This window comes from Chiloscyllium punctatum, chromosome 36 (genome assembly GCF_047496795.1).
Source record: "Chiloscyllium punctatum isolate Juve2018m chromosome 36, sChiPun1.3, whole genome shotgun sequence".
In the NCBI taxonomy this organism is placed as follows: domain Eukaryota; kingdom Metazoa; phylum Chordata; class Chondrichthyes; order Orectolobiformes; family Hemiscylliidae; genus Chiloscyllium; species Chiloscyllium punctatum.
Genome location: NC_092774.1, coordinates 34,417,136 through 34,432,760, shown reverse-complemented (window position 1 = coordinate 34,432,760; position 15,625 = coordinate 34,417,136). Strand labels below are relative to the sequence as shown.

The window sequence follows — 15,625 nt, the reverse complement described above, 5'->3', positions numbered from 1 at the left end:
CGATGTTGTTAATGTCCCTTCTACTCCTTCAGATCCAGGTTTCGCTCACAGGGCTAGAACAGAACTGTCACCAAATACATTTACCAATCTACGTTCATCCTATCGATTGTATTAGCATCATCAACACTTCTCATCAAAATAACTCGAGAGACTTTCATCACAATTTTCTGTGAACAGTCATACATTAGCTTTGCTGAATGAACCCCAAATTTCTTGAAGTGGCTCCTTATTTTCGGTCCTGATTATTAATCTCTCTCCGCATGGGAATGGATCCTTCCCAGCCGCTCTATCTCTCATCAATGTGTGTAGTTCAATTCGATCTCCCATCAGCCTCCTCTGTCCTGATCAAATCCAGGGCAACAGGAACCGTTGGGGCTATGGCGCGGACAGGACAATCCCAATACTCACCTTTCCTGTTAGAACTATTCCATGAGAAAGTTTAGACCACAACTTTGGGCGTGTAGTTGTGGCCGAACACTTAAGGTGTTGGCGTAGAGATCCTTTGGGGCTCCCCGCCCAGGGTGGTAACCTGCTGGCTATGATTTCTTCGCTGGCGATTTTAAATGACTTCCTGTTGGTTGCATTATCGCTCAAACTTCACAAAACCCGTCTCAATAAAGACCCGTTTTCTCATGTCTGGGAATTGATTGCCATGCAGGAAACTCGGGTTCTGAACAAACAACGTACCAGACTCACAACGTCAGCTCTGTTTCCCTTTCCACAGATGCTGCTCGACCCGTTGGCTTTCTGCAGTATTCTCTGTGTTTATTAGGCACAAGTGCTGCTTTTCATTCAAGAACTTCAATCCCTGTCCTCTGGTAACTGACTCTGGTCAGTGGCAATTGGTTCTTCTGATCATTAAACTGCCCATTCCCACCGCTTCTTCCTCCATCGTGACCAACAGCCCCAGGAAATCTCCAGTTTTCCTTCTTTGCTCCAAAGCGGACATTCTCCACCTTGGGAATGTCTCCCCAAAATGGAAATTCCTCATCCCTGGACATGAGGCAAGGCGTACAATTGGAAGAGATTTTGGCAAAATATTGTCAGTTAGGAAATGGAAAAATGTTCAAATGTTCATGAAGCAACACAGAAATCCCAGTCTCCAGCTTTGTGAACCTTTAGAAACACTTTGCGAAGCGGATTTCGAGGAGAATGAAAGATGACCGGTCCGATTGAGCAGAGACAGTCCAGACACCGTCCCCTTGTTGACGAGGCCGGGAGGTTGACTCTGATGTTCTTGGCACATGAACTGATCTGAGACAATGAAAGAATTGTCGTTCCTGCACATCATGAATTCAAACCCCTTCTCCCCTGCGAGCCAACGAGAGAACTCGGGAACAGGCAAAACACTGAAAGGCTGGAAGGGCGACGGCCCCGGAGTAAGAAAGCTAGTTCCTCGTGACATGGATGTGTCTGCAGACTGTCCCCGGTATCTCCACAAGAGATCTCCCAGGCTTGATTATGGAAAAGTAAAACTGACAGACGACAATTGTAATTCTCGGCATGGAGGCTGAATTATAAAATCACCAGGCGATGGTGCAGCCCAAGTCAGCGCCTGTCTCTGTGGCGCAATTGGTCAGCGCGTTCAGCTGTTAACCGAAAGGTTGGTGGTTCGAGCCCACCCAGGGGCGGTGTGTTCGCTGCCCTTCTTTGGCTTCGAAGCTGTGCGCTTATAATGGCGTCAGGAAAATTTTCCCCCAACGGAAATCTTCTCCACAAAGGGGTTTCTGAATTGAATTGATGTCTAACGGAAGGGACTGCGTTTGCTGAGAAGACGAGACCAAAAGAGAAACTAGGCAGGTTTGACAGTACCTGTCGGTGAAAACACATTTTTGAAATGTTGCCTCTGATTCTCTTTCCACAGATGTTGCCTGACCTGCTGAGTTCCTCCTGCAATTTCTAACTGAAAGTTCATTTCATCTTTTGGGGTGAAACACCGAAATATCTGCAAACACCATGTGCCGATATTTAACCCTTTCGAATCACTGTGAAGTGATTGGATTCAAACAAACTCTGCGATGATTCACTCTTTCTCAGCTCCACAGGCAGACAGGCCTGGGAAGTCAAGCTGTCAGTGTGGTTCTGTATTCGTGGGCCGAGTGGTTAATGCGATGTACATGAAATCCATTGCGGTTTCCCCTCGCAGGTGTGAACCCTGCCGAGTACAAAATGAGAAATGTCGTCGAAAAGAAAGGGAGCTTGCTCCCCGGCTTCTTCTTTAAGATTCAAATCAGTGGAGGGGGAAAAATATTTCACTCAAATTGGGACTGGTGGGAATCTGCAACCCACTGCCTGTTCGGGTGGAACAAGCAGATACCCGCAGAGCTTCTTTTGAGGCTATGAGCAAAGTGTTTGGAAATGAGACTAGAAGAGTGAGGTGCTTGAAATCGTGATCGAAATGAAGCAGGCACCTGAGGACAAGGGTGTTTCCTTTGCCAGTGAAAGATACTGCTTCACCAAGTTGGGCCTGTGGAAGGGAATCAGTGACGGTGATTATCTTTGGTTGTTCGCCTTGTGAATGAACCCATTGCTGCGCATGTCCGTGCTAACGTCAGAACTCTGCAGCATGGTGGCGTGAGATACGCACAGGGCCGGGGCCAATGGATGATGCATCTGACTCCACCTCCCTGTTTGAAATGCAGCTCACAGCTTCTTCACACACCCCAATTAATCTTTCTCATTGTCCTGTAGCCGGCATACGGTTTGAATTCCCGATCTGCGGGAATGAGAATCCTTTCACTGTCTCGCGTCAGTAAATGTCCCTGAGAACATCTGAGTCAACTCACAGCGCAGTCATATGAGGGGAAGCTGAAATAGCCCCACATGCTGCTCACGGGCACATTTTATTCTCCCCAACTCAACGCCTCAAACACTGCGGCTCCTGGGAGTGGAAAAGAAACAATCACCAAAACCCAGTCCAAGCTCTGTGAATCTTCAGAAAATCAGCAAACGTTCATCCCTTCGGATTTTCTATCCTGGGCTGACAGGGATGGGTTTTGTCACTCTTTTCTAGGACATTGCAAGTGGATGTTTTGCAAACATGCACTACAATGCAATCTGATTAATCAGGACCTGGATGTTTTCGGTCTTTGAATGTATGTGTTGTGCTCCAGAACTTTGCTGTTCACAGTTTATAATACTTATCTTCCCAGTCCCCTGTATCACTTGTCGAAAATGTTTAATTTGTGTCTTGTAATCCTTTCACTGTCTGCTAATGAGGATAGCGTTTCCGTGTTTTACCTAAATTATCTTGACCTTGCATACCTCAAGCCTCAAGCGAATTTCACGAGAAACCTTCTCCAGTTCAAAAGCCAACTGTTCATGATGGCTCTGTTCCTTGTCACGTGTCCAATTTCAGATCGATGTTGTTAATGTCCCTTCTACTCCTTCAGATCCAGGTTTCGCTCACAGGGCTAGAACAGAACTGTCACCAAATACATTTACCAATCTACGTTCATCCTATCGATTGTATTAGCATCATCAACACTTCTCATCAAAATAACTCGAGAGACTTTCATCACAATTTTCTGTGAACAGTCATACATTAGCTTTGCTGAATGAACCCCAAATTTCTTGAAGTGGCTCCTTATTTTCGGCCCTGATTATTAATCTCTCTACGCATGGGAATGGATCCTTCCCAGCCGCTCTATCTCTCATCAATGTGTGTAGTTCAATTCGATCTCCCATCAGCCTCCTCTGTCCTGATCAAATCCAGGGCAACAGGAACCGTTGGGGCTATGGCGCGGACAGGACAATCCCAATACTCACCTTTCCTGTTAGAACTATTCCATGAGAAAGTTTAGACCACAACTTTGGGCGTGTAGTTGTGGCCGAACACTTAAGGTGTTGGCGTAGAGATCCTTTGGGGCTCCCCGCCCAGGGTGGTAACCTGCTGGCTATGATTTCTTCGCTGGCGATTTTAAATGACTTCCTGTTGGTTGCATTATCGCTCAAACTTCACAAAACCCGTCTCAATAAAGACCCGTTTTCTCATGTCTGGGAATTGATTGCCATGCAGGAAACTCGGGTTCTGAACAAACAACGTACCAGACTCACAACGTCAGCTCTGTTTCCCTTTCCACAGATGCTGCTCGACCCGTTGGCTTTCTGCAGTATTCTCTGTGTTTATTAGGCACAAGTGCTGCTTTTCATTCAAGAACTTCAATCCCTGTCCTCTGGTAACTGACTCTGGTCAGTGGCAATTGGTTCTTCTGATCATTAAACTGCCCATTCCCACCGCTTCTTCCTCCATCGTGACCAACAGCCCCAGGAAATCTCCAGTTTTCCTTCTTTGCTCCAAAGCGGACATTCTCCACCTTGGGAATGTCTCCCCAAAATGGAAATTCCTCATCCCTGGACATGAGGCAAGGCGTACAATTGGAAGAGATTTTGGCAAAATATTGTCAGTTAGGAAATGGAAAAATGTTCAAATGTTCATGAAGCAACACAGAAATCCCAGTCTCCAGCTTTGTGAACCTTTAGAAACACTTTGCGAAGCGGATTTCGAGGAGAATGAAAGATGACCGGTCCGATTGAGCAGAGACAGTCCAGACACCGTCCCCTTGTTGACGAGGCCGGGAGGTTGACTCTGATGTTCTTGGCACATGAACTGATCTGAGACAATGAAAGAATTGTCGTTCCTGCACATCATGAATTCAAACCCCTTCTCCCCTGCGAGCCAACGAGAGAACTCGGGAACAGGCAAAACACTGAAAGGCTGGAAGGGCGACGGCCCCGGAGTAAGAAAGCTAGTTCCTCGTGACATGGATGTGTCTGCAGACTGTCCCCGGTATCTCCACAAGAGATCTCCCAGGCTTGATTATGGAAAAGTAAAACTGACAGACGACAATTGTAATTCTCGGCGGGGAGGCTGAATTATAAAATCACCAGGCGATGGTGCAGCCCAAGTCAGCGCCTGTCTCTGTGGCGCAATTGGTCAGCGCGTTCGGCTGTTAACCGAAAGGTTGGTGGTTCGAGCCCACCCAGGGGCGGTGTGTTCGCTGCCCTTCTTTGGCTTCGAAGCTGTGCGCTTATAATGGCGTCAGGAAAATTTTCCCCCAACGGAAATCTTCTCCACAAAGGGGTTTCTGAATTGAATTGATGTCTAACGGAAGGGACTGCGTTTGCTGAGAAGACGAGACCAAAAGAGAAACTAGGCAGGTTTGACAGTACCTGTCGGTGAAAACACAATTTTGAAATGTTGCCTCTGATTCTCTTTCCACAGATGTTGCCTGACCTGCTGAGTTCCTCCTGCAATTTCTAACTGAAAGTTCATTTCATCTTTTGGGGTGAAACACCGAAATATCTGCAAACACCATGTGCCGATATTTAACCCTTTCGAATCACTGTGAAGTGATTGGATTCAAACAAACTCTGCGATGATTCACTCTTTCTCAGCTCCACAGGCAGACAGGCCTGGGAAGTCAAGCTGTCAGTGTGGTTCTGTATTCGTGGGCCGAGTGGTTAATGCGATGTACATGAAATCCATTGCGGTTTCCCCTCGCAGGTGTGAACCCTGCCGAGTACAAAATGAGAAATGTCGTCGAAAAGAAAGGGAGCTTGCTCCCCGGCTTCTTCTTTAAGATTCAAATCAGTGGAGGGGGAAAAATATTTCACTCAAATTGGGACTGGTGGGAATCTGCAACCCACTGCCTGTTCGGGTGGAACAAGCAGATACCCGCAGAGCTTCTTTTGAGGCTATGAGCAAAGTGTTTGGAAATGAGACTAGAAGAGTGAGGTGCTTGAAATCGTGATCGAAATGAAGCAGGCACCTGAGGACAAGGGTGTTTCCTTTGCCAGTGAAAGATACTGCTTCACCAAGTTGGGCCTGTGGAAGGGAATCAGTGACGGTGATTATCTTTGGTTGTTCGCCTTGTGAATGAACCCATTGCTGCGCATGTCCGTGCTAACGTCAGAACTCTGCAGCATGGTGGCGTGAGATACGCACAGGGCCGGGGCCAATGGATGATGCATCTGACTCCACCTCCCTGTTTGAAATGCAGCTCACAGCTTCTTCACACACCCCAATTAATCTTTCTCATTGTCCTGTAGCCGGCATACGGTTTGAATTCCCGATCTGCGGGAATGAGAATCCTTTCACTGTCTCGCGTCAGTAAATGTCCCTGAGAACATCTGAGTCAACTCACAGCGCAGTCATATGAGGGGAAGCTGAAATAGCCCCACATGCTGCTCACGGGCACATTTTATTCTCCCCAACTCAACGCCTCAACCACTGCGGCTCCTGGGAGTGGAAAAGAAACAATCACCAAAACCCAGTCCAAGCTCTGTGAATCTTCAGAAAATCAGCAAACGTTCATCCCTTCGGATTTTCTATCCTGGGCTGACAGGGTTGGGTTTTGTCACTCTTTTCTAGGACATTGCAAGTGGATGTTTTGCAAACATGCACTACAATGCAATCTGATTAATCAGGACCTGGATGTTTTCGGTCTTTGAATGTATGTGTTGTGCTCCAGAACTTTGCTGTTCACAGTTTATAATACTTATCTTCCCAGTCCCCTGTATCACTTGTCGAAAATGTTTAATTTGTGTCTTGTAATCCTTTCACTGTCTGCTAATGAGGATAGCGTTTCCGTGTTTTACCTAAATTATCTTGACCTTGCATACCTCAAGCCTCAAGCGAATTTCACGAGAAACCTTCTCCAGTTCAAAAGCCAACTGTTCATGATGGCTCTGTTCCTTGTCACGTGTCCAATTTCAGATCGATGTTGTTAATGTCCCTTCTACTCCTTCAGATCCAGGTTTCGCTCACAGGGCTAGAACAGAACTGTCACCAAATACATTTACCAATCTACGTTCATCCTATCGATTGTATTAGCATCATCAACACTTCTCATCAAAATAACTCGAGAGACTTTCATCACAATTTTCTGTGAACAGTCATACATTAGCTTTGCTGAATGAACCCCAAATTTCTTGAAGTGGCTCCTTATTTTCGGCCCTGATTATTAATCTCTCTACGCATGGGAATGGATCCTTCCCAGCCGCTCTATCTCTCATCAATGTGTGTAGTTCAATTCGATCTCCCATCAGCCTCCTCTGTCCTGATCAAATCCAGGGCAACAGGAAACGTTGGGGCTATGGCGCGGACAGGACAATCCCAATACTCACCTTTCCTGTTAGAACTATTCCATGAGAAAGTTTAGACCACAACTTTGGGCGTGTAGTTGTGGCCGAACACTTAAGGTGTTGGCGTAGAGATCCTTTGGGGCTCCCCGCCCAGGGTGGTAACCTGCTGGCTATGATTTCTTCGCTGGCGATTTTAAATGACTTCCTGTTGGTTGCATTATCGCTCAAACTTCACAAAACCCGTCTCAATAAAGACCCGTTTTCTCATGTCTGGGAATTGATTGCCATGCAGGAAACTCGGGTTCTGAACAAACAACGTACCAGACTCACAACGTCAGCTCTGTTTCCCTTTCCACAGATGCTGCTCGACCCGTTGGCTTTCTGCAGTATTCTCTGTGTTTATTAGGCACAAGTGCTGCTTTTCATTCAAGAACTTCAATCCCTGTCCTCTGGTAACTGACTCTGGTCAGTGGCAATTGGTTCTTCTGATCATTAAACTGCCCATTCCCACCGCTTCTTCCTCCATCGTGACCAACAGCCCCAGGAAATCTCCAGTTTTCCTTCTTTGCTCCAAAGCGAACATTCTCCATCTTGGGAATGTCTCCCCAAAATGGAAATTCCTCATCCCTGGACATGAGGCAAGGCGTACAATTGGAAGAGATTTTGGCAAAATATTGTCAGTTAGGAAATGGAAAAATGTTCAAATGTTCATGAAGCAACACAGAAATCCCAGTCTCCAGCTTTGTGAACCTTTAGAAACACTTTGCGAAGCGGATTTCGAGGAGAATGAAAGATGACCGGTCCGATTGAGCAGAGACAGTCCAGACACCGTCCCCTTGTTGACGAGGCCAGGAGGTTGACTCTGATGTTCTTGGCACATGAACTGATCTGAGACAATGAAAGAATTGTCGTTCCTGCACATCATGAATTCAAACCCCTTCTCCCCTGCGAGCCAACGAGAGAACTCGGGAACAGGCAAAACACTGGAAGGCTGGAAGGGCGACGGCCCCGGAGTAAGAAAGCTAGTTCCTCGTGACATGGATGTGTCTGCAGACTGTCCCCGGTATCTCCACAAGAGATCTCCCAGGCTTGATTATGGAAAAGTAAAACTGATAGACGACAATTGTAATTCTCGGCGGGGAGGCTGAATTATAAAATCACCAGGCGATGGTGCAGCCCAAGTCAGCGCCTGTCTCTGTGGCGCAATTGGTCAGCGCGTTCGGCTGTTAACCGAAAGGTTGGTGGTTCGAGCTGCCCTTCTTTGGCTTCGAAGCTGTGCGCTTTTAATGGCGTCAGGAAAATTTTCCCCCAACGGAAATCTTCTCCACAAAGGGGTTTCTGAATTGAATTGATGTCTAACGGAAGGGACTGCGTTTGCTGAGAAGACGAGACCAAAAGAGAAACTAGGCAGGTTTGACAGTACCTGTCGGTGAAAACACAATTTTGAAATGTTGCCTCTGATTCTCTTTCCACAGATGTTGCCTGACCTGCTGAGTTCCTCCTGCAATTTCTAACTGAAAGTTCATTTCATCTTTTGGGGTGAAACACCGAAATATCTGCAAACACCATGTGCCGATATTTAACCCTTTCGAATCACTGTGAAGTGATTGGATTCAAACAAACTCTGCGATGATTCACTCTTTCTCAGCTCCATAGGCAGACAGGCCTGGGAAGTCAAGCTGTCAGTGTGGTTCTGTATTCGTGGGCCGAGTGGTTAATGCGATGTACATGAAATCCATTGCGGTTTCCCCTCGCAGGTGTGAACCCTGCCGAGTACAAAATGAGAAATGTCGTCGAAAAGAAAGGGAGCTTGCTCCCCGGCTTCTTCTTTAAGATTCAAATCAGTGGAGGGGGAAAAATATTTCACTCAAATTGGGACTGGTGGGAATCTGCAACCCACTGCCTGTTCGGGTGGAACAAGCAGATACCCGCAGAGCTTCTTTTGAGGCTATGAGCAAAGTGTTTGGAAATGAGACTAGAAGAGTGAGGTGCTTGAAATCGTGATCGAAATGAAGCAGGCACCTGAGGACAAGGGTGTTTCCTTTGCCAGTGAAAGATACTGCTTCACCAAGTTGGGCCTGTGGAAGGGAATCAGTGACGGTGATTATCTTTGGTTGTTCGCCTTGTGAATGAACCCATTGCTGCGCATGTCCGTGCTAACGTCAGAACTCTGCAGCATGGTGGCGTGAGATACGCACAGGGCCGGGGCCAATGGATGATGCATCTGACTCCACCTCCCTGTTTGAAATGCAGCTCACAGCTTCTTCACACACCCCAATTAATCTTTCTCATTGTCCTGTAGCCGGCATACGGTTTGAATTCCCGATCTGCGGGAATGAGAATCCTTTCACTGTCTCGCGTCAGTAAATGTCCCTGAGAACATCTGAGTCAACTCACAGCGCAGTCATATGAGGGGAAGCTGAAATAGCCCCACATGCTGCTCACGGGCACATTTTATTCTCCCCAACTCAACGCCTCAAACACTGCGGCTCCTGGGAGTGGAAAAGAAACAATCACCAAAACCCAGTCCAAGCTCTGTGAATCTTCAGAAAATCAGCAAACGTTCATCCCTTCGGATTTTCTATCCTGGGCTGACAGGGATGGGTTTTGTCACTCTTTTCTAGGACATTGCAAGTGGATGTTTTGCAAACATACACTACAATGCAATCTGATTAATCAGGACCTGGATGTTTTCGGTCTTTGAATGTATGTGTTGTGCTCCAGAACTTTGCTGTTCACAGTTTATAATACTTATCTTCCCAGTCCCCTGTATCACTTGTCGAAAATGTTTAATTTGTGTCTTGTAATCCTTTCACTGTCTTCTAATGAGGATAGCGTTTCCGTGTTTTACCTAAATTATCTTGACCTTGCATACCTCAAGCCTCAAGCGAATTTCACGAGAAACCTTCTCCAGTTCAAAAGCCAACTGTTCATGATGGCTCTGTTCCTTGTCACGTGTCCAATTTCAGATCGATGTTGTTAATGTCCCTTCTACTCCTTCAGATCCAGGTTTCGCTCACAGGGCTAGAACAGAACTGTCACCAAATACATTTACCAATCTACGTTCATCCTATCGATTGTATTAGCATCATCAACACTTCTCATCAAAATAACTCGAGAGACTTTCATCACAATTTTCTGTGAACAGTCATACATTAGCTTTGCTGAATGAACCCCAAATTTCTTGAAGTGGCTCCTTATTTTCGGCCCTGATTATTAATCTCTCTACGCATGGGAATGGATCCTTCCCAGCCGCTCTATCTCTCATCAATGTGTGGAGTTCAATTCGATCTCCCATCAGCCTCCTCTGTCCTGATCAAATCCAGGGCAACAGGAACCGTTGGGGCTATGGCGCGCACAGGACAATCCCAATACTCACCTTTCCTGTTAGAACTATTCCATGAGAAAGTTTAGACCACAACTTTGGGCGTGTAGTTGTGGCCGAACACTTAAGGTGTTGGCGTAGAGATCCTTTGGGGCTCCCCGCCCAGGGTGGTAACCTGCTGGCTATGATTTCTTCGCTGGCGATTTTAAATGACTTCCTGTTGGTTGCATTATCGCTCAAACTTCACAAAACCCGTCTCAATAAAGACCCGTTTTCTCATGTCTGGGAATTGATTGCCATGCAGGAAACTCGGGTTCTGAACAAACAACGTACCAGACTCACAACGTCAGCTCTGTTTCCCTTTCCACAGATGCTGCTCGACCCGTTGGCTTTCTGCAGTATTCTCTGTGTTTATTAGGCACAAGTGCTGCTTTTCATTCAAGAACTTCAATCCCTGTCCTCTGGTAACTGACTCTGGTCAGTGGCAATTGGTTCTTCTGATCATTAAACTGCCCATTCCCACCGCTTCTTCCTCCATCGTGACCAACAGCCCCAGGAAATCTCCAGTTTTCCTTCTTTGCTCCAAAGCGGACATTCTCCACCTTGGGAATGTCTCCCCAAAATGGAAATTCCTCATCCCTGGACATGAGGCAAGGCGTACAATTGGAAGAGATTTTGGCAAAATATTGTCAGTTAGGAAATGGAAAAATGTTCAAATGTTCATGAAGCAACACAGAAATCCCAGTCTCCAGCTTTGTGAACCTTTAGAAACACTTTGCGAAGCGGATTTCGAGGAGAATGAAAGATGACCGGTCCGATTGAGCAGAGACAGTCCAGACACCGTCCCCTTGTTGACGAGGCCGGGAGGTTGACTCTGATGTTCTTGGCACATGAACTGATCTGAGACAATGAAAGAATTGTCGTTCCTGCACATCATGAATTCAAACCCCTTCTCCCCTGCGAGCCAACGAGAGAACTCGGGAACAGGCAAAACACTGAAAGGCTGGAAGGGCGACGGCCCCGGAGTAAGAAAGCTAGTTCCTCGTGACATGGATGTGTCTGCAGACTGTCCCCGGTATCTCCACAAGAGATCTCCCAGGCTTGATTATGGAAAAGTAAAACTGATAGACGACAATTGTAATTCTCGGCGGGGAGGCTGAATTATAAAATCACCAGGCGATGGTGCAGCCCAAGTCAGCCCCTGTCTCTGTGGCGCAATTGGTCAGCGCGTTCGGCTGTTAACCGAAAGGTTGGTGGTTCGAGCCCACCCAGGGGCGGTGTGTTCGCTGCCCTTCTTTGGCTTCGAAGCTGTGCGCTTATAATGGCGTCAGGAAAATTTTCCCCCAACGGAAATCTTCTCCACAAAGGGGTTTCTGAATTGAATTGATGTCTAACGGAAGGGACTGCGTTTGCTGAGAAGACGAGACCAAAAGAGAAACTAGGCAGGTTTGACAGTACCTGTCGGTGAAAACACAATTTTGAAATGTTGCCTCTGATTCTCTTTCCACAGATGTTGCCTGACCTGCTGAGTTCCTCCTGCAATTTCTAACTGAAAGTTCATTTCATCTTTTGGGGTGAAACACCGAAATATCTGCAAACACCATGTGCCGATATTTAACCCTTTCGAATCACTGTGAAGTGATTGGATTCAAACAAACTCTGCGATGATTCACTCTTTCTCAGCTCCATAGGCAGACAGGCCTGGGAAGTCAAGCTGTCAGTGTGGTTCTGTATTCGTGGGCCGAGTGGTTAATGCGATGTACATGAAATCCATTGCGGTTTCCCCTCGCAGGTGTGAACCCTGCCGAGTACAAAATGAGAAATGTCGTCGAAAAGAAAGGGAGCTTGCTCCCCGGCTTCTTCTTTAAGATTCAAATCAGTGGAGGGGGAAAAATATTTCACTCAAATTGGGACTGGTGGGAATCTGCAACCCACTGCCTGTTCGGGTGGAACAAGCAGACACCCTCAGAGCTTCTTTTGAGGCTATGAGCAACGTGTTTGGAAATGAGACTAGAACAGTGAGGTGCTTGAAATCGTGATCGAAATGAAGCAGGCACCTGAGGACAAGGGTGTTTCCTTTGCCAGTGAAAGATACTGCTTCACCAAGTTGGGCCTGTGGAAGGGAATCAGTGACGGTGATTATCTTTGGTTGTTCGCCTTGTGAATGAACCCATTGCTGCGCATGTCCGTGCTAACGTCAGAACTCTGCAGCATGGTGGCGTGAGATACGCACAGGGCCGGGGCCAATGGATGATGCATCTGACTCCACCTCCCTGTTTGAAATGCAGCTCACAGCTTCTTCACACACCCCAATTAATCTTTCTCATTGTCCTGTAGCCGGCATACGGTTTGAATTCCCGATCTGCGGGAATGAGAATCCTTTCACTGTCTCGCGTCAGTAAATGTCCCTGAGAACATCTGAGTCAACTCACAGCGCAGTCATATGAGGGGAAGCTGAAATAGCCCCACATGCTGCTCACGGGCACATTTTATTCTCCCCAACTCAACGCCTCAAACACTGCGGCTCCTGGGAGTGGAAAAGAAACAATCACCAAAACCCAGTCCAAGCTCTGTGAATCTTCAGAAAATCAGCAAACGTTCATCCCTTCGGATTTTCTATCCTGGGCTGACAGGGATGGGTTTTGTCACTCTTTTCTAGGACATTGCAAGTGGATGTTTTGCAAACATGCACTACAATGCAATCTGATTAATCAGGACCTGGATGTTTTCGGTCTTTGAATGTATGTGTTGTGCTCCAGAACTTTGCTGTTCACAGTTTATAATACTTATCTTCCCAGTCCCCTGTATCACTTGTCGAAAATGTTTAATTTGTGTCTTGTAATCCTTTCACTGTCTGCTAATGAGGATAGCGTTTCCGTGTTTTACCTAAATTATCTTGACCTTGCATACCTCAAGCCTCAAGCGAATTTCACGAGAAACCTTCTCCAGTTCAAAAGCCAACTGTTCATGATGGCTCTGTTCCTTGTCACGTGTCCAATTTCAGATCGATGTTGTTAATGTCCCTTCTACTCCTTCAGATCCAGGTTTCGCTCACAGGGCTAGAACAGAACTGTCACCAAATACATTTACCAATCTACGTTCATCCTATCGATTGTATTAGCATCATCAACACTTCTCATCAAAATAACTCGAGAGACTTTCATCACAATTTCCTGTGAACAGTCATACATTAGCTTTGCTGAATGAACCCCAAATTTCTTGAAGTGGCTCCTTATTTTCGGCCCTGATTATTAATCTCTCTACGCATGGGAATGGATCCTTCCCAGCCGCTCTATCTCTCATCAATGTGTGTAGTTCAATTCGATCTCCCATCAGCCTCCTCTGTCCTGATCAAATCCAGGGCAACAGGATACGTTGGGGCTATGGCGCGGACAGGACAAGCCCAATACTCACCTTTCCTGTTAGAACTATTCCATGAGAAAGTTTAGACCACAACTTTGGGCGTGTAGTTGTGGCCGAACACTTAAGGTGTTGGCGTAGAGATCCTTTGGGGCTCCCCGCCCAGGGTGGTAACCTGCTGGCTATGATTTCTTCGCTGGCGATTTTAAATGACTTCCTGTTGGTTGCATTATCGCTCAAACTTCACAAAACCCGTCTCAATAAAGACCCGTTTTCTCATGTCTGGGAATTGATTGCCATGCAGGAAACTCGGGTTCTGAACAAACAACGTACCAGACTCACAACGTCAGCTCTGTTTCCCTTTCCACAGATGCTGCTCGACCCGTTGGCTTTCTGCAGTATTCTCTGTGTTTATTAGGCACAAGTGCTGCTTTTCATTCAAGAACTTCAATCCCTGTCCTCTGGTAACTGACTCTGGTCAGTGGCAATTGGTTCTTCTGATCATTAAACTGCCCATTCCCACCGCTTCTTCCTCCATCGTGACCAACAGCCCCAGGAAATCTCCAGTTTTCCTTCTTTGCTCCAAAGCGAACATTCTCCATCTTGGGAATGTCTCCCCAAAATGGAAATTCCTCATCCCTGGACATGAGGCAAGGCGTACAATTGGAAGAGATTTTGGCAAAATATTGTCAGTTAGGAAATGGAAAAATGTTCAAATGTTCATGAAGCAACACAGAAATCCCAGTCTCCAGCTTTGTGAACCTTTAGAAACACTTTGCGAAGCGGATTTCGAGGAGAATGAAAGATGACCGGTCCGATTGAGCAGAGACAGTCCAGACACCGTCCCCTTGTTTACGAGGCCGGGAGGTTGACTCTGATGTTCTTGGCACATGAACTGATCTGAGACAATGGAAGAATTGTCGTTCCTGCACATCATGAATTCAAACCCCTTCTCCCCTGCGAGCCAACGAGAGAACTCGGGAACAGGCAAAACACTGAAAGGCTGGAAGGGCGACGGCCCCGGAGTAAGAAAGCTAGTTCCTCGTGACATGGATGTGTCTGCAGACTGTCCCCGGTATCTCCACAAGAGATCTCCCAGGCTTGATTATGGAAAAGTAAAACTGATAGACGACAATTGTAATTCTCGGCGGGGAGGCTGAATTATAAAATCACCAGGCGATGGTGCAGCCCAAGTCAGCGCCTGTCTCTGTGGCGCAATTGGTCAGCGCGTTCGGCTGTTAACCGAAAGGTTGGTGGTTCGAGCTGCCCTTCTTTGGCTTCGAAGCTGTGCGCTTTTAATGGCGTCAGGAAAATTTTCCCCCAACGGAAATCTTCTCCACAAAGGGGTTTCTGAATTGAATTGATGTCTAACGGAAGGGACTGCGTTTGCTGAGAAGACGAGACCAAAAGAGAAACTAGGCAGGTTTGACAGTACCTGTCGGTGAAAACACAATTTTGAAATGTTGCCTCTGATTCTCTTTCCACAGATGTTGCCTGACCTGCTGAGTTCCTCCTGCAATTTCTAACTGAAAGTTCATTTCATCTTTTGGGGTGAAACACCGAAATATCTGCAAACACCATGTGCTGATATTTAACCCTTTCGAATCACTGTGAAGTGATTGGATTCAAACAAACTCTGCGATGATTCACTCTTTCTCCGCTCCACAGGCAGACAGACCTGGGAAGTCAAGCTGTCAGTGTGGTTTTGTATTCGTGGCCGAGTGGTTAATGCGATGTACATGAAATCCATTGCGGTTTCCCCTCGCAGGTGTGAACCCTGCCGAGTACAAAATGAGAAATGTCGTCGAAAAGAAAGGGAGCTTGCTCCCCGGCTTCTTTTTTAAGATTCAAATC

The 15,625-nt window shown here is 46.7% G+C and overlaps 3 non-coding genes across 3 annotated transcripts; all 3 read left to right on the top strand.

The window, feature by feature from the left end:
- The first annotated feature begins 1,557 nt into the window (after nt 1–1,557).
- trnan-guu (transfer RNA asparagine (anticodon GUU)) lies at nt 1,558–1,631 on the top strand. Its single transcript has one exon. It is a non-coding gene; the product is annotated as a tRNA-Asn (tRNA).
- Nucleotides 1,632–4,917: 3,286 nt separating this feature from the next.
- Nucleotides 4,918–4,991, top strand: trnan-guu (transfer RNA asparagine (anticodon GUU)). Its single transcript has one exon. It is a non-coding gene; the product is annotated as a tRNA-Asn (tRNA).
- A 6,623-nt stretch (nt 4,992–11,614) lies between these two features.
- Nucleotides 11,615–11,688, top strand: trnan-guu (transfer RNA asparagine (anticodon GUU)). The gene has a single exon. It is a non-coding gene; the product is annotated as a tRNA-Asn (tRNA).
- Nucleotides 11,689–15,625: the final 3,937 nt, after the last annotated feature.